This window comes from Capricornis sumatraensis, chromosome 22 (genome assembly GCF_032405125.1).
Source record: "Capricornis sumatraensis isolate serow.1 chromosome 22, serow.2, whole genome shotgun sequence".
NCBI classification, from domain to species: domain Eukaryota; kingdom Metazoa; phylum Chordata; class Mammalia; order Artiodactyla; family Bovidae; genus Capricornis; species Capricornis sumatraensis.
This window is the reverse complement of record NC_091090.1, coordinates 1,546,146-1,563,979: the sequence shown is the minus strand read 5'-3', so window position 1 is coordinate 1,563,979 and position 17,834 is coordinate 1,546,146.

Sequence of the window (17,834 nt, the reverse complement as noted above, 5' to 3'; positions counted from 1 at the left end):
GAAACGGGGCTCCTCTGGATGTGGGCGGGACCATCGTGCTTCCTCTCGAGTGGAGACGGGTATGGCGGTGAACTTCCTTAGTTGCAGCAAGGGTGTGAAAGACACTTTGGAAGTTCCAGACGTTAGGTGTCATTATTCTCCAGACGCCTCATCGGAAATAGGCCTCATCTCGCCTGGAAGGGAGAACTTCCTGGATTTTCTCGAGTTGCGGCAGGTGTTCTTGAGTTACGACGGGGACCTCAGGGACCCGACCTCGTGGCCTCAGTAGAGGCCAGTCCCCATGCGAGTTGCTAGGGGGCCTCTCGGGATTCCTCTCCCGTCGATACCGGGGCCAAAAACCTTGTGTGGAGTCAGGGCCGGAACCGAGGATTCCTCTCAGGGGCTGACATGGATCTTTGGGTACTTCTGGAGTCTCCCCAGGGGAGTCAAGCCTCGTCTCGAGTGGGGGCATGCACGTGCGCTTTCCTTCCAGGCTGTAGCAGCAATGTCACGCTTCCCGTCGCGTGGATCAAAGGATCTGTGGTTTTCCCTCGAGGCTTTCCCTCGAGGCTTTCCCACAGGGCTGTCCCACGTGCCACCGTGGTGTGAGTCGATCCTCGGCGTGAAAGATGAGCCAGTGCAGGGCAAAGAGTTTCCTCTGGAATGGACTGAGACATCTGGGGGACTCTTGGAATGGTGGTACGACCATGGAGTTCCTCTCGCCTTTCCTGTTGAGAGTGCCTCCTCTTGAGATGCGACGGGAACGCCGGGAATTCTTTCCCGTTGAAAGCAGGGAAAGGATCCCTCATCTCGAGCTACGAGGGGGAAACGGGGCTCCTCTGGATGTGGGCGGGACCATCGTGCTTCCTCTCGAGTGGAGACGGGTATGGCGGTGAACTTCTTGAGTTGCAGCAAGGGTGTGAAAGACCTTTTCGAAGTTCCAGAGGTTAGGTGTCATTAGTCTCCAGACGCCTCATCGGAAATAGGCCTCATCTCGCCTCGAAGGGAGAACTTCCTGGATTTTCTCGAGATGCGGCAGGTGTTCTCGAGTTACGACGGGGACCTCAGGGACCCGCCCTGGTGGCCTCAGGAGAGGCCAGTCCCCATGGGAGTTGCTAGGGGGCCTCTCGGGATTCCTCTCCCGTCAATACCGGGGCCAAAAACCTTGTGTGGAGTCAGGGCCGGAACCGAGGATTCCTCTCAGGGGCTGACATGGATCTTTGGGTACTTCTGGAGTCTCCCCAGGGGAGTCAAGCCTCGTCTCGAGTAGGGGCATGCACGTGCGCTTTCCTTCCAGGCTGTAGCAGCAATGTCACGCTTCCCGTCGCCTGGATCAAAGGATCTGTGGTTTTCCCTCGAGGCTTTCCCTCGAGGCTTTCCCACAGGGCTGTCCCACGTGCCACCGTGGTGTGAGTCGATCCTCGGCGTGAAAGATGAGCCAGTGCAGGGCAAAGAATTTCCTCTGGAATAGACTGAGACATCTGGGGGACTCTTGGAATGGTGGTACGACCATGGAGTTCCTCTCGCCTTTCCTGTTGAGAGTGCCTCCTCTTGAGATGCGCCGGGAACGTCGGGAATTCTTTCCCGTTGAAAGCAGGGAAAGGATCCCTCATCTCGAGCTACGAGGGGGAAACGGGGCTCCTCTGGATGTGGGCGGGACCATCGTGCTTCCTCTCGAGTGGAGACGGGTATGGCGGTGAACTTCGTGAGTTGCAGCAAGGGTGTGAAAGACTCTTTCGAAGTTCCAGAGGTTAGGTGTCATTAGTCTCCAGACGCCTCATCCGAAACAGGCCTCATCTCGCCTGGAAGGGAGAACTTCCTGGATTTTCTCGAGTTTCGGCAGGTGTTCTCGAGTTAACGACGGGAACCTCAGGGACCCGCCCTGGTGGCCTCAGGAGAGGCCATTCCCCATGCGAGTTGCTAGCGGGCCTCTCGGGATTCCTCTCCCGTCGATACCCGGGCCAAAAACCTTGTGTGGAGAAAGGACCGGAACCGAGGATTCCTCTCAGGGGCTGACATGGATCTTTGGGTACTTCTGGAGTCTCCCCAGGGGAGTCAGGCCTCGTCTCGAGTGGGGGCATGCACGTGCGCTTTCCTTCCAGGCTGTAGCAGCAATGTCACGCTTCCCGTCGCGTGGATCAAAGGATCTGTGGTTTTCCCTCGAGGCTTTCCCTCGAGGCTTTCCCACAGGGCTGTCCCACGTGCCACCGTGGTATGAGTCGATCCTCGGCGTGAAAGATAAGCCAGTGTAGGGCAAAGAGGTTCCTCTGGAATGGACTGAGACATCTGGGGGACTCTTGGAATGGTGGTACGACCATGGAGATCCTCTCGCCTATACTGTTGAGAGTGCCTCCTCTTGAGATGCGACGGGAACGCCGGGAATTCTTTCCCGTTGAAAGCAGGGAAAGGATCCCTGATCTCGAGCTACGAGGGGGAAACGGGGCTCCTCTGGATGTGGGCGGGACCATCGTGCTTCCTCTCGAGTGGAGACGGGTATGGCGGTGAACTTCTTGAGTTGCAGCAAGGGTGTGAAAGACTCTTTCGAAGTTCCAGAGGTTAGGTGTCATTAGTCTCCAGACGCCTCATCGGAAATAGGCCTCATCTCGCCTGGAAGGGAGAACTTCCTGAATTTTCTCGAGTTGCGGCAGGTGTTCTCGAGTTACGACGGGGACCTCAGGGACCCGCCCTGGTGGCCTCAGGAGAGGCCAGTCCCCATGCGAGTTGCTAGCGGGCCTCTCGGGATTCCTCTCCCGTCGATACCGGGGCCAAAAACCTTGTGTGGAGTCAGGGCCGGAACCGAGGATTCCTCTCAGGGGCTGACATGGAACTTTGGGTACTTCTGGAGTCTCCCCTGGGGAGTCAGGCCTCTTCTCGAGTGCGGCCATGCACGTGCGCTTTCCTTCCAGGCTGTAGCAGCAATGTCACGCTTCCCGTCGCGTGGATCAAAGGATCTGTGGTTTTCCCTCGAGGCTTTCCCTCGAGGCTTTCCCACAGGGCTGTCCCACGTGCCACCGTGGTGTGAGTCGATCCTCGGCGTGAAAGATGAGCCAGTGCAGGGCAAAGAGGTTCCTCTGGAATGGACTGAGACATCTGGGGGACTCTTGGAATGGTGGTACGACCATGGAGTTCCTCTCGCCTTTCCTGTTGAGAGTGCCTCCACTTGAGATGCGCCGGGAACGCCGGGAATTCTTTCCCGTTGAAAGCAGGGAAAGGATCCCTCATCTCGAGCTACGAGGGGGAAACGGGGCTCCTCTGGATGTGGGCGGGACCATCGTGCTTCCTCTCGAGTGGAGACGGGTATGGCGGTGAACTTCTTGAGTTGCAACAAGGGTGTGAAAGACCTCTTCGAAGTTCCAGAGGTTAGGTGTCATTAGTCTCCAGACGCCTCATCGGAAATAGGCCTCATCTCGCCTGGAAGGGAGAACTTCCTGGATTTTCTCGAGATGCGGCAGGTGTTCTCGAGTTACGACGGGGACCTCAGGGACCCGCCCTGTTGGCCTCAGGAGAGGCCAGTCCCCATGCGAGTTGCTAGGGGGCCTCTCGGGATTCCTCTCCCGTCGATACCGGGGCCAAAAACCTTGTGTGGAGACAGGGCCGGAACCGAGGATTCCTCTCAGGGGCTGACATGGATCTTTGGGTACTTCTGGAGTCTCCCCAGGGGAGTCAAGCCTCGTCTCGAGTGGGGGCATGCACGTACTCTTTCCTTCCAGGCTGTAGCAGCAATGTCACGCTTCCTGTCGCGTGGATCAAAGGATCTGTGGTTTTCCCTCGAGGCTTTCCCTCGAGGCTTTCCCACAGGGCTGTCCCACGTGCCACCGTGGTGTGAGTCGATCCTCGGCGTGAAAGATGAGCCAGTGCAGGGCAAAGAGGTTCCTCTGGAATGGACTGAGACATCTGGGGGACTCTTAGAATGGTGGTCCGACCATGGAATTCCTCTGGCCTTTCCTGTTGAGAGTGCCTCCTCTTGAGATGCGACGGGAACGCCGGGAATTCTTTCCCGTTGAAAGCAGGGAAAGGATCCCTCATCTCGAGCTACGAGGGGGAAACGGGGCTCCTCTGGATGTGGGCGGGACCATCGTGCTTCCTCTCGAGTGGAGACGGGTATGGCGGTGAACTTCCTTAGTTGCAGCAAGGGTGTGAAAGACACTTTGGAAGTTCCAGACGTTAGGTGTCATTATTCTCCAGACGCCTCATCGGAAATAGGCCTCATCTCGCCTGGAAGGGAGAACTTCCTGGATTTTCTCGAGTTGCGGCAGGTGTTCTTGAGTTACGACGGGGACCTCAGGGACCCGACCTGGTGGCCTCAGTAGAGGCCAGTCCCCATGCGAGTTGCTAGGGGGCCTCTCGGGATTCCTCTCCCGTCGATACCGGGGCCAAAAACCTTGTGTGGAGTCAGGGCCGGAACCGAGGATTCCTCTCAGGGGCTGACATGGATCTTTGGGTACTTCTGGAGTCTCCCCAGGGGAGTCAAGCCTCGTCTCGAGTGGGGGCATGCACGTGCGCTTTCCTTCCAGGCTGTAGCAGCAATGTCACGCTTCCCGTCGCGTGGATCAAAGGATCTGTGGTTTTCCCTCGAGGCTTTCCCTCGAGGCTTTCCCACAGGGCTGTCCCACGTGCCACCGTGGTGTGAGTCGATCCTCGGCGTGAAAGATGAGCCAGTGCAGGGCAAAGAGTTTCCTCTGGAATGGACTGAGACATCTGGGGGACTCTTGGAATGGTGGTACGACCATGGAGTTCCTCTCGCCTTTCCTGTTGAGAGTGCCTCCTCTTGAGATGCGACGGGAACGCCGGGAATTCTTTCCCGTTGAAAGCAGGGAAAGGATCCCTCATCTCGAGCTACGAGGGGGAAACGGGGCTCCTCTGGATGTGGGCGGGACCATCGTGCTTCCTCTCGAGTGGAGACGGGTATGGCGGTGAACTTCTTGAGTTGCAGCAAGGGTGTGAAAGACCTTTTCGAAGTTCCAGAGGTTAGGTGTCATTAGTCTCCAGACGCCTCATCGGAAATAGGCCTCATCTCGCCTCGAAGGGAGAACTTCCTGGATTTTCTCGAGATGCGGCAGGTGTTCTCGAGTTACGACGGGGACCTCAGGGACCCGCCCTGGTGGCCTCAGGAGAGGCCAGTCCCCATGGGAGTTGCTAGGGGGCCTCTCGGGATTCCTCTCCCGTCAATACCGGGGCCAAAAACCTTGTGTGGAGTCAGGGCCGGAACCCAGGATTCCTCTCTGGGGCTGACATGGATCTTTGGGTACTTCTGGAGTCTCCCCAGGGGAGTCAAGCCTCGTCTCGAGTAGGGGCATGCACGTGCGCTTTCCTTCCAGGCTGTAGCAGCAATGTCACGCTTCCCGTCGCCTGGATCAAAGGATCTGTGGTTTTCCCTCGAGGCTTTCCCTCGAGGCTTTCCCACAGGGCTGTCCCACGTGCCACCGTGGTGTGAGTCGATCCTCGGCGTGAAAGATGAGCCAGTGCAGGGCAAAGAGGTTCCTCTGGAATGGACTGAGACATCTGGGGGACTCTTGGAATGGTGGTACGACCATGGAGTTCCTCTCGCCTTTCCTGTTGAGAGTGCCTCCTCTTGAGATGCGCCGGGAACGCCGGGAATTCTTTCCCGTTGAAAGCAGGGAAAGGATCCCTGATCTCGAGCTACGAGGGGGAAACGGCGCTCCTCTGGATGTGGGCGGGACCATCGTGCTTCCTCTCGAGTGGAGACGGGTATGGCGGTGAACTTCTTGAGTTGCAGCAAGGGTGTGAAAGACCCTTTCGAAGTTCCAGAGGTTAGGTGTCATTAGTCTCCAGACGCCTCATCGGAAATAGGCCTCATCTCGCCTGGAAGGGAGAACTTCCTGGATTTTCTCGAGATGCGGCGGGTGTTCTCGAGTTACGACGGGGACCTCAGGGAGCCGCCCTGGTGGCCTCAGGAGAGGCCAGTCCCCATGCGAGTTGTTAGGGGGCCTCTCGGGATTCCTCTCCCGTCGATACTGGGGCCAAAAACCTTGTGTGGAGTCAGGGCCGGAACCGAGGATTTCTCTCAGGGGCTGACATGGATCTTTGGGTACTTCTGGAGTCTCCCCAGGGGAGTCAGGCCTCGTCTCGAGTGGGGGCATGCACGTGCGCTTTCCTTCCAGGCTGTAGCAGCAATGTCAGGCTTCCCGTCGCGTGGATCAAAGGATCTGTGGTTTTCTCTCCAGGCTTTCCCTCGAGGCTTTCCCACAGGGCTGTCCCACGTGCCACCGTGGTGTGAGTCGATCCTCGGCGTGAAAGATGAGCCAGTGCAGGGCAAAGAGTTTCCTCTGGAATGGACTGAGACATCTGGTGGACTCTTGGAATGGTGGTACGACCATGGAGTTCCTCTCGCCTTTCCTGTTGAGAGTGCCTCCTCTTGAGATGCGACGGGAACGCCGGAAATTCTTTCCCGTTGAAAGCAGGGAAAGGATCTCTCATCTCGAGCTACGAGGGGGAAACGGGGCTCCTCTGGATGTGGGCGGGACCATCGTGCTTCCTCTCGAGTGGAGACGGGTATGGCGGTGAACTTCTTGACTTGCAGCAAGGGTGTGAAAGACCCTTTGGAAGTTCCAGAGCTTAGGTGTCATTAGTCTCGAGATGCCTCATCGGAAATAGGCCTCATCTCGCCTGGAAGGGAGAACTTCCTGGATTTTCTCGAGTTTCGGCAGGTGTTCTCGTGTTACGATGGGGAACTCAGGGACCCGCCCTGGTGGCCTCAGGAGAGGCCATTCCCCATGCGAGTTGCTAGGGGGCCTCTCGGGATTCCTCTCCTGTCGATACCGGGGCCAAAAACCTTGTGTGGAGTCAGGGCCGGAACCGAGGATTCCTCTCAGGGGCTGACATGGATCTTTGGGTACTTCTGGAGTCTCCCCAGGGGAGTCAGGCCTCGTCCCGAGTGGGGGCATGCACGTGCGCTTTCCTTCCAGGCTGTAGCAGCAATGTCACGCTTCCCGTCGCGTGGATCAAAGGATCTGTGGTTTTCCCTCGAGGCTTTCCCTCGAGGCTTTCCCACAGGGCTGTCTCACGTGCCACCGTGGTGTGAGTCGATCCTGGGCGAGAAAGATGAGCCAGTGCAGGGCAAAGAGTTTCCTCTGGAATGGACTGAGACATCTGCTGGACTCTTGGAATGGTGGTACGACCATGGAGTTCCTCTCGCCTTTCCTGTTGAGAGTGCCTCCTCTTGAGATGCGACGGGAACGCCTGAAATTCTTTCCCGTTGAAAGCAGGGAAAGGATCCCTCATCTCGAGCTACGAGGGGGAAACGGGGCTCCTCTGGATGTGGGCGGGACCATCGTGCTTCCTCTCGAGTGGAGACGGGTATGGCGGTGAACTTCTTGAGTTGCAGCAAGGGTGTGAAAGACCTTTTCGAAGTTCCAGAGGTTAGGTGTCATTAGTCTCCAGACGCCTCATCGGAAATAGGCCTCATCTCGCCTGGAAGGGAGAACTTCCTGGATTTTCTCGAGATGCGGGAGGTGTTCTCGAGTTACGACGGGAACCTCAGGGACCCGCCCTGGTGGCCTCAGGAGAGGCCAGTCCCCATGGGAGTTGCTAGGGGGCCTCTCGGGATTCCTCTCCCATCAATACCGGGGCCAAAAACCTTGTGTGGAGTCAGGGCCGGAACCGAGGATTCCTCTCAGGGGCTGACATGGATCTTTGGGTACTTCTGGAGTCTCCCCAGGGGAGTCAGGCCTCGTCCCGAGTGGGGGCATGCACGTGCGCTTTCCTTCCAGGCTGTAGCAGCAATGTCACGCTTCCCGTCGCGTGGATCAAAGGTTCTGTGGTTTTCCCTCGAGGCTTTCCCACAGGGCTGTCCCACGTGCCACCGTGGTGTGAGTCGATCCTCGGCGTGAAAGATGAGCCAGTGCAGGGCAAAGAGGTTCCTCTGGAATGGACTGAGACATCTGGGGGACTCTTGGAATGGTGGTACGACCATGGAGTTCCTCTCGCCTTTCCTGTTGATAGTGCCTCCTCTTGAGAAGCGCCGGGAACGCCGGGAATTCTTTCCCGTTGAAAGCAGGGAAAGGATCCCTCATCTCGAGCTACGAGGGGGAAACTGGGCTCCTCTGGCTGTGGGCGGGACCATCGTGCTTCCTCTCGAGTGGAGACGGGTATGGCGGTGAACTTCTTGAGTTGCAGCTAGGGTTTGAAAGACCCTTTCGAAGTTCCAGAGGTTAGGTGTCATTAGTCTCCAGACGCCTCATCGGAAATAGGCCTCATCTCGCCTGGAAGGGAGAACTTCCTGTATTTTCTCGAGTTGCGGCAGGTGTTCTCGAGTTACGACGGGGACCTCAGGGACCCGCCCTGGTGGCCTCAGGAGAGGCCAGTCCCCATGCGAGTTGCTAGGGGGCCTCTCGGGATTCCTCTCCCGTCGATACCGGGTCCAAAAACCTTGTGTGGAGTCAGGGCCGGAACCGAGGATTCCTCTCAGGGGCTGACATGGATCTTTGGGTACTTCTGGAGTCTCCCCAGGGAAGTCAGGCCTCGTCCCGAGTGGGGGCATGCACGTGCGCTTTCCTTCCAGGCTGTAGCAGCAATGTCACGCTTCCCGTCGCGTGGATCAAAGGATCTGTGGTTTTCCCTCGAGGCTTTCCCTCGAGGCTTTCCCACAGGGCTGTCCCACGTGCCACCGTGGTGTGAGTCGATCCTCGGCGTGAAAGATGAGCCAGTGCAGGGCAAAGAGCTTCCTCTGGAATGGACTGAGACATCTGGGGGACTCTTGGAATGGTGGTACGACCATGGAGTTCCTCTTGCCTTTCCTGTTGAGAGTGCCTCCACTTGAGATGCGCCGGGAACGCCGGGAATTCTTTCCCGTTGAAAGCAGGGAAAGGATCCCTCATCTCGAGCTCCGAGGGGGAAACGGGGCTCCTCTGGATGTGGGCGGGACCATCGTGCTTCCTCTCGAGTGGAGACGGGTATGGCGGTGAACTTCTTGAGTTGCAGCAAGGGTGTGAAAGACCCTTTCGAAGTTCCAGAGGTTAGGTGTCATTAGTCTCTAGACGCCTCATCGGAAATAGGCCTCATCTCGCCTGGAAGGGAGAACTTCCTGGATTTTCTCGAGTTGCGGCGGGTGTTCTCGAGTTACGACGGGCACCTCAGGGACCCGCCCTGGTGGCCTCAGGAAAGGCCAGTCCCCATGCGAGTTGCTAGGGGGACTCTCGGGATTCCTCTCCCGTCGATACCGGGGCCAAAAACCTTGTGTGGAGTCAGGGCCGGAACCGAGGATTCCTCTCAGGGGCTGACATGGATCTTTGGGTACTTCTGGAGTCTCCCCAGGGGAGTCAGGCCTCGTCCCGAGTGGGGGCATGCACGTGCGCTTTCCTTCCAGGCTGTAGCAGCAATGTCACGCTTCCCGTCGCGTGGATCAAAGGATCTGTGGTTTTCCCTCGAGGCTTTCCCTCGAGGCTTTCCCACAGGGCTGTCCCACGTGCCAACGTGGTGTGAGTCGATCCTCGGCGTGAAAGATGAGCCAGTGCAGGGCAAAGAGGTTCCTCTGGAATGGACTGAGACATCTGGGGGACTCTTGGAATGGTGGTACGACCATGGAGTTCCTCTCGCCTTTCCTGTTGAGAGTGCCTCCTCTTGAGATGCGACGGGAACGCCGGGAATTCTTTCCCGTTGAAAGCAGGGAAAGGATCCCTCATCTCGAGCTACGAGGGGGAAACGGGGCTCCTCTGGATGTGGGCGGGACCATCGTGCTTCCTCTCGAGTCGAGACGGGTATGGCGGTGAACTTCTTGAGTTGCAGCAAGGGTGTGAAAGACCCTTTCGAAGTTACAGAGGTTACGTGTCATTAGTCTCCAGACGCCTCATCGGAAATAGGCCTCATCTCGCCTGGAAGGGAGAACTTCCTGGATTTTCTCGAGTTGCGGCGGGTGTTCTCGAGTTACGACGGGCACCTCAGGGACCCGCCCTGGTGGCCTCAGGAGAGGCCAGTCCCCATGAGAGTTGCTAGGGGGACTCTCGGGATTCCTCTCCCGTCGATACCGGGGCCAAAAACCTTGTGTGGAGTCAGGGCCGCAACTGAGGATTCCTCTCAGGGGCTGACATGGATCTTTGGGTACTTCTGGAGTCTCCCCAGGGGAGTCAGGCCTCGTCCCGAGTGGGGGCATGCACGTGCGCTTTCCTTCCAGGCTGTAGCAGCAATGTCACGCTTCCCGTCGCGTGGATCAAAGGATCTGTGGTTTTCCCTCGAGGCTTTCCCTCGAGGCTTTCCCACAGGGCTGTCCCACGTGCCACCGTGGTGTGAGTCGATCCTCGGCGTGAAAGATGAGCCAGTGCAGGGCAAAGAGGTTCCTCTGGAATGGACTGAGACATCTGGGGGACTCTTGGAATGGTGGTACGACCATGGAGTTCCTCTCGCCTTTCCTGTTGAGAGTGCCTCCTCTTGAGATGCGCCGGGAACGCCGGGAATTCTTTCCCGTTGAAAGCAGGGAAAGGATCCCTGATCTCGAGCTACGAGGGGGAAACGGGGCTCCTCTGGATGTGGGCGGGACCATCGTGCTTCCTCTCGAGTGGAGACGGGTATGGCGGTGAACTTCTTGAGTTGCAGCAAGGGTGTGAAAGACCCTTTCGAAGTTCCAGAGGTTACGTGTCATTAGTCTCCAGACGCCTCATCGGAAATAGGCCTCATCTCGCCTGGAAGGGAGAACTTCCTGGATTTTCTCGAGTTGCGGCAGGTGTTCTCGAGTTACGACGGGGACCTCAGGGACCCGCCCTGGTGGCCTCAGGAGAGGCCAGTCCCCATGCGAGTTGCTAGGGGGCCTCTCGGGATTCCTCTCCCGTCGATACCGGGGCCAAAAACCTTGTGTGGAGTCAGGGCCGGAACCGAGGATTCCTCTCAGGGGCTGACATGGATCTTTGGGTACTTCTGGAGTCTCCCCAGGGGAGTCAGGCCTCGTCTCGAGTGGGGGCATGCACGTGCGCTTTCCTTCCAGGCTGTAGCAGCAATGTCACGCTTCCCGTCGCGTGGATCAAAGGATCTGTGGTTTTCCCTCGAGGCTTTCCCTCGAGGCTTTCCCACAGGGCTGTCCCACGTGCCACCGTGGTGTGAGTCGATCCTCGGCGTGAAAGATGAGCCAGTGCAGGGCAAAGAGGTTCCTCTGGAATGGACTGAGACATCTGGGGGACTCTTGGAATGGTGGTACGACCATGGAGTTCCTCTCGCCTTTCCTGTTGAGAGTGCCTCCTCTTGAGATGCGCCGGGAACGCCGGGAATTCTTTCCCGTTGAAAGCAGGGAAAGGATCCCTCATCTCGAGCTACGAGGGGGAAACGGGGCTCCTCTGGATGTGGGCGGGACCATCGTGCTTCCTCTCGAGTGGAGACGGGTATGGCGGTGAACTTCTTGAGTTGCAGCAAGGGTGTGAAAGACCCTTTCGAAGTTCCAGAGGTTAGGTGTCATTAGTCTCCAGACGCCTCATCGGAAATAGGCCTCATCTCGCCTGGAAGGGAGAACTTCCTGGATTTTCTCGAGATGCGGCGGGTGTTCTCGAGTTACAACGGGGACCTCAGGGACCCGCCCTGGTGGCCTCAGGAGAGGCCAGTCCCCATGCGAGTTGCTAGCGGGCCTCTCGGGATTCCTCTCCCGTCGATACCGGGGCCAAAAAGCTTGTGTGGAGTCAGGGCCGGAACCGAGGATTCCTCTCAGGGGATGACATGGATCTTTGGGTACTTCTGGAGTCTCCCCAGGGGAGTCAGGCCTCGTCTAGAGTGGGGGCATGCACGTGCGCTTTCCTTCCAGGCAGTAGCAGCAATGTCACGCTTCCCGTCGCGTGGATCAAAGGATCTGTGGTTTTCCCTCGAGGCTTTCCCTCGAGGCTTTCCCACAGGGCTGTCCCACGTGCCACTGTGGTGTGAGTCGATCCTCGGCGTGAAAGATGAGACAGTGAAGGGAAAAGAGGTTCCTCTAGAATGGACTGAGACATCTGGGGGATTCTTGGAATGGTGGTACGACCAAGGAGTTCCTCTCGCCTTTCCTGTTGAGAGTGCTTCCTCTTGAGATGCGACGGGAACGCCGGGAATTCTTTCCCGTTGAAAGCAGGGAAAGGATCCCTCATCTCGAGCTACGAAGGGGTAACGGGACACCTCTGGATGTGGGCGGGACCATCGTGCTTCCTCTCGAGTGGAGACGGGTATGGTGGTGAACTTCTTGAGTTGCAGCAAGGGTGTGAAAGACCCTTTCGAAGTTCCAGAGGTTAGGTGTCATTAGTCTCCAGACGCCTCATTGGAAATAGGCCTCATCTCGCCTGGAAGGGAGAACTTCCTGGATTTTCTCGAGTTGCGGCAGGTGTTCTCGAGTTACGACGGGGACCTCAGGGACCCGCCCTCCTGGCCTCAGGAAAGGCCAGTCCCCATGCGAGTTGCTAGGGGGCCTCTCGGGATTCCTCTCCAGTCGATACCGGGACAAAAAACCTTGTGTGGAGTCAGGGCCGGAAACTGAGGATTCCTCTCTGGTTCTGACATGGATCTTTGGGTACTTCTGGAGTCTCCCCAGGGGAGTCAGGCCTCGTCTCGAGTGGGGGAATGTACGTCCGCTTTCCTCCCGAGCTGTAGCCGCAGTGTCACCCTTCACGTCGCGTGGATCACGGGATCTGTGGTTTCCCTCGAGGCTTTTCCACCAGGCTTTCCCACAGGGCTGTCCCAAGTGCCACCGTGGTGTGACTCGATCCTCAGCATGAAAGACGAGCCAGTGCAGGGAAAAGAGGTTCCTCTGGAATGGAATGAGACATCTGGGGGACCCTTGGAATGGTGACACGAAGCTGGAGTTCCCCTCGCCTTTCCTGTTGAGAGCGCCACCTCTTGAGATGCGTTGGGAACGCTGGGAATTCTTTCCCAAAGAAGCAACGAAAGGATCCCTCATCTCAAGCTACGAGGCGGATACGGGGATCCTCTGGATGTGGGTGGGGCCCTCGTGCTTCCTCTCGAGTGGAGACAGTTATGGTGGTGAACTTCTTGAGTTGCAGCAAGACTGTGAAGGACCCTTTCAAAGTTCGAGAGGTGAGGTGTGATTAGCCTCGAGACGCCTCAGTGGAAATGGGCCTCATCTCTCCTGGAGAGGAGAACTTCCTGGATTTTCTCGAGTTGCGGCAGGTGTTCTCGAGTTACGAAGGGGACCTCAGGGACCCGTTCTGGTGGCCTCAGGAAAGGCCAGTCCGATGCGAGTTGCTAGGGGCCCTCTCGGAATTACTCTCCCATCGATGTCGCGGCCTTAAACCTTGTGTGGAGTCAGCGTCTGAGCCTGAGGATTCCTCTCCGGTGCTCACATGGATCTTTGGTACTTCTGGAGTCTCCTCCGGGGAGTCAGTCCTCGTCTCCATTTGGGGCATGCACATGCGCTTTCTTCCCGAGCTGTAGCAGCGGTGTCATGCTTCCGGTCTTGTGGATCAAGGGATCTGTGGCTTTCCCTCGAGGCTTTCCCACAGGGCTGTCCCACGTGCCACGTTGATGTGAGTCGATCCTCGGCATAAAGGACGAGCCAGTGCAGGGAAAAGAGGTTCCTCTGGAATGGACTGAGACATCTGGGGAATCTGGGAATGGTGGCACGTCCCTGGAGTGCCTATCGCCTCTCCTATTTAGAGCTCCTCCTCTTGAGATCCGACGAGAATGCAGGGCATTCTTTCCGGTTGATGCAGGGAAAGGATCCGTCAACTCGAGCTTCGAGGCAGAAACCGGGCTCCTCTGGATGTGGGCGGGACCCTTGTGCTTCCTGTCAAGTTGAGACGGGTATGGCGGGGAACTTCTTGAGTTGCAACAAGGGTGTGAAGGACCCTTTCTAAGTTCCAGAGTTTAGATGTGATTAGCCTCCATACGCCTCAGTGGAAATGGCCCTCATCTCGCCTGGAGGGGAGAATTTCTTGGATTTTCTCGAGTTGCGGCAGGTGTTCTCGAGTTACGACGGGGACCCGCTCTGGTGGCCTCAGAAAAGGCCAGTCCCCACGCGAGTTGCTAGGGTGTCTCTCGGGAATCCTCTCCCGTTGATTCCGGGGCCTTAGAACATGTGTGGAGTCGGATCCAACCTGAGGATTCCTCTCTGATGCTGACATGGATCTTGGGGTACTTCTGGAATCTCCCCATGGGAGTCAGTCCTCGTCTCCAGTGGGGGCATGCATGTGCACTTTCCTCCCGAGCTGTAGCAGCAATGTCACGATTCCCGTCGCGTGGATCAAGGGATCTGTGGCTTTCCCTCGAGGCTTTCCCAAAGGGCTGTCCCACGTGCCACCATGGTGTGAGTCGATCCTCGGCGTGAAAGACAAGCCAGCGCAGGGAGGAGAGGTTCCTCTGGAATGGACTGAGACATCTGGGGGACTCTTGGAATGGTGGCACGACCCTGAAGTTCCTCTCGCCTTTCCTGTTGAGAGTGCCTCCTCTTGAGATGCGACGGGAACGCCGGGTATTCTGTCCCGATGAAGAATGGAAAGGAATCCTCATCTCCAGCTACGAGGTGGAAACGGGGCTCCTCTGGATATGGGTGAGACCCTCGTGTGCCGGGGTCCAGCCCCGGTGTATCAAGGGAATTCGAAGGGTGGACGGCGTTGGCGTGGAAAGACTTATTTATTAATATAAGATTAGATTAAGAAACTATAGTGCAGTAGGAAGATTAAGTGGAGAAAGAGGGCTGAATAGCTTGGTTTACGCGGAAGACCAATAAAATTCCAGACAAGGAATTTGCACCATCTACGTTGGGCCACCCGTGCCCACTTGAATATCTAAGGGTGCCTCGCCTTAAGCTCCCTTTTGCGCGGATCTTAATAACCAGGGCAAATAAGTAGACCTGGCGAGCCTCCGCGCCCCAGATGGAAATTCAGCCTGAAATTAAAGTAAAGAGCACAGGGAAGAAAAGGGAGAGAAAAAGAGAGAGAGAGAGACACGAGGGGAGCCAGATTCCCAAGAAACCAGGCCGAGACTAGTCTGAGAAACTGGTCTGAGAATCTGGTCCCGTCCTTTATTGTTCAGAAGGCCTTTTATACTTTTGATAAAACATGGAGATCAATGGGTAACACAAAGTTATGCAGCTTTAGCAGTCCAGACTCTTATCAAAACTAGGCTTTTTTCTCTACATACCTAATTGTATACACAAGTCTTAGGTAATTTACATCATCTTCCAGCCAAAAGGGCCAATTAACATTTTACAGCCTTTTTTCTGATAAGGGTTTGTCAACCACAAGACTTATTTGTGTTGATCTTCCCAAGGTCTGGTGCCACTCTCAGAAAGCACTAAATAAAGTTACATTCTTACACAGCAAGGATACAGCAACTTATAACAAGTAGAGGGAGTACAGTGATTTACAGCAAAAGAGAAGCAATTAACTCAAAAGTCTAGTGTTGCTAACATCAAAAACTACGTATCTTTTTTTACATCTTGCTTACATTAACATCCTTCCAGGTGCCTAAAAGATAAAGAATAAGGAGGTCTGGCAGCAACCATTCAGTCAACAGTGAAAACCCTCTACCAATATAATTTTTAACTCTTTAGAAAAGGCTCTGTATCTTTAAGATGCTTTTAAGCTTTGTGCCTCCCGCGGTTGGAGGGCTGTAAGCAATTCACAAGCTGCAAGAGGTCTGGGGAACCTGTTAGGCAGGCTAGAGAGGTATCAGAGGGGTTTAACTGAAACATCCCTTTCAAATGCAGAAGACTAAAACCCTGAATTGACTTTTTCCCAGAGAATATCAGAAAAGTGGAAAAGAAGAGCACAAAAGCCGGCAGATTTTTGTTGGGGTACATGCTTAGGAATTTCCAGAGGGGTCCCTGAAGTCTGAGCATGCCTTGCGTATGTCAGCTTCCTTCCTCATGACCTTGTCACGGGCGGGATTCCTCACACTGGCTCCCGGCACTCGTGCTTCCTCTCGAGTGGAGACAGGTATGTCGGGGAACTTCTTGATTTGCAGCAAGAGTGTGAAGGACCCTTTCGAAGTTCCAGAGGTTAGATGTGATTAGCCTCAAGACGCCGCAGTGGAAATGGGCCTCATCTCGCCTGGAGGGGAGAACTTCCTGGATTTTCTCGAGTTGCGGCAGGTGTTCTCGAGTTACGACGGGGACCACAGGGACCCGCCCTGTTGGCCTAAGGAATGGCCAGTCCCCATGCGAGTTGATAGGGGGCTTCTCGGGATTCCTCTCCCGTCGATGCCGGGGCCTTAGACTTGCGTGGAGACGGGGCAGAAATCTGAGGATTCTTCTCTGGTGCTGACAGGGATCTTGGGGTACTTCTGGAGTCTCCCCAGGGGAGTCAGTCCTCGTCTCGACTGGGGGCATGCACGTGCGCTTTCCTCCCGAGCTGTAGCAGAGTGTCATGCTTCACGTCACAGGGATCAAGGGATCTGTAGATTTCACTCCAGGCTTTCCCACGAGGTTATCCCACAGGCCGTCGCACGTGCCACCGTGGTGTGAGTTGATCCTCGGCGTGAAAGACGAGCCAGTGCAGGGAAAACAGGTTCTTCTGGAATGGACTGAGACATCTGGGGGACTCTTGGAATGGTGGCACGACCCTGGAGTGCCTCTCGCCTTTCCTGTTGAGAGCGCCTCTGCTTGAGTTGCGACAGGAACGCCTGGAATTCTTTCCCAACGAAGCCTGAAAGGATCCCTCATCTCGAGCTGCGACGCGGAAACGGGGCTCCTCTGGATGTGGGCGGGACCCTCGTGCTTCCTCTCGACTGGAGACAGGTATGTCGGGGAACTTCTTGAGTTGCAGCAAGAGTGTGAATGACGCTTTAGAAGTTCCAGAGGTTAGGTGTGATTAGCCTCGAGACGCCTCAGCGGAAATGCTCCTCATTTCGCTTGGAGGGGAGAACTTCTTGGATTTTCGCGAGTTGCGGCAGGTGTTCTCGCGTTACGACGGGGACCTCAGGGACCCGCTCTGGCGGCCTCAGGAAAGGCCAGTCCTCATGTGAGTTGCTAAGGGGCCTCTCGGGATTCCTCTCCCGTCGATGCCGGGGCCTTAGAACTTGTGTGGAGTCGGGGCCGGAACCGGAGGATTCCCCTTCGGTGCTGACATCGATCTTGGGGTACTTCTGGAGTCTCCCCAGGAGAGTCAGTCCTCGTCTGCAGTGGGGGCATGCAAGTGCGCTTTACTCCCGAGCTGTAGCAGCAGTGTCACGCTTCAGGTCGCGTGGATCAAGGGATCTGTGGCTTTCCCTCGAGGTTTTCTCATGAGGCTTTCGTACAGGGCTCTCCCACGTGCCACCGTGGTGTGATTCGATCCTCGGCGTGAAAGACGAGCCAGTGCAGGATAAACAGGTTCCTCTGGAATGGACTGAGACATATGGTGGACTCTTGGAATGGTGGCACGACCCTGGAGTGTCTCTCGCCTTTCCTGTTGAGAGTGCCTCCTCTTGAGAAGCAACGGGAACGCTGGGAATTCTTTCCTGTTGGTAGCAGGGAAAGGTTCCCTCATCTCAAGCTACGAGAGGGAAACCGGGCTCCTCTGGATGTGGGCGGGACCATCGTGCTTCCTCTGGAGTGGAGTCGGGTATGACGGGGAACTTCTTGAGTTTCAGCGAGGGTGTGAAGGACCCTTTCGAAGTTCCAGAGGGTAGGTGTGAATAGCCTCGAGACGCCTCATCGGAAATGAGCCTCATCTCGCCTGGAAAGGAGAACTTCCTGGATTTTCTAGAGTTGCGGCAGGTGTTCTCGAGTTACGACGGGGACCTCAGGGACCCGCTCTGGTGCCCTCAGGAAAGGCCAGTCCCCATGCGAGTTGCTAGGGCCCCACTCGGCATTCCTCTCCCATCGACGGCGGGGCCTAAGACCTTGTGTGGAGTCAGGGCCGAAACCTGAGGATTCCTTTCTGGTGCTGACATGGATCTTGGGTTATTTTGGTAGTCTCCCCAGGGGAGTCGGGCCTCGTCTCGAGTGGGGGCATGCA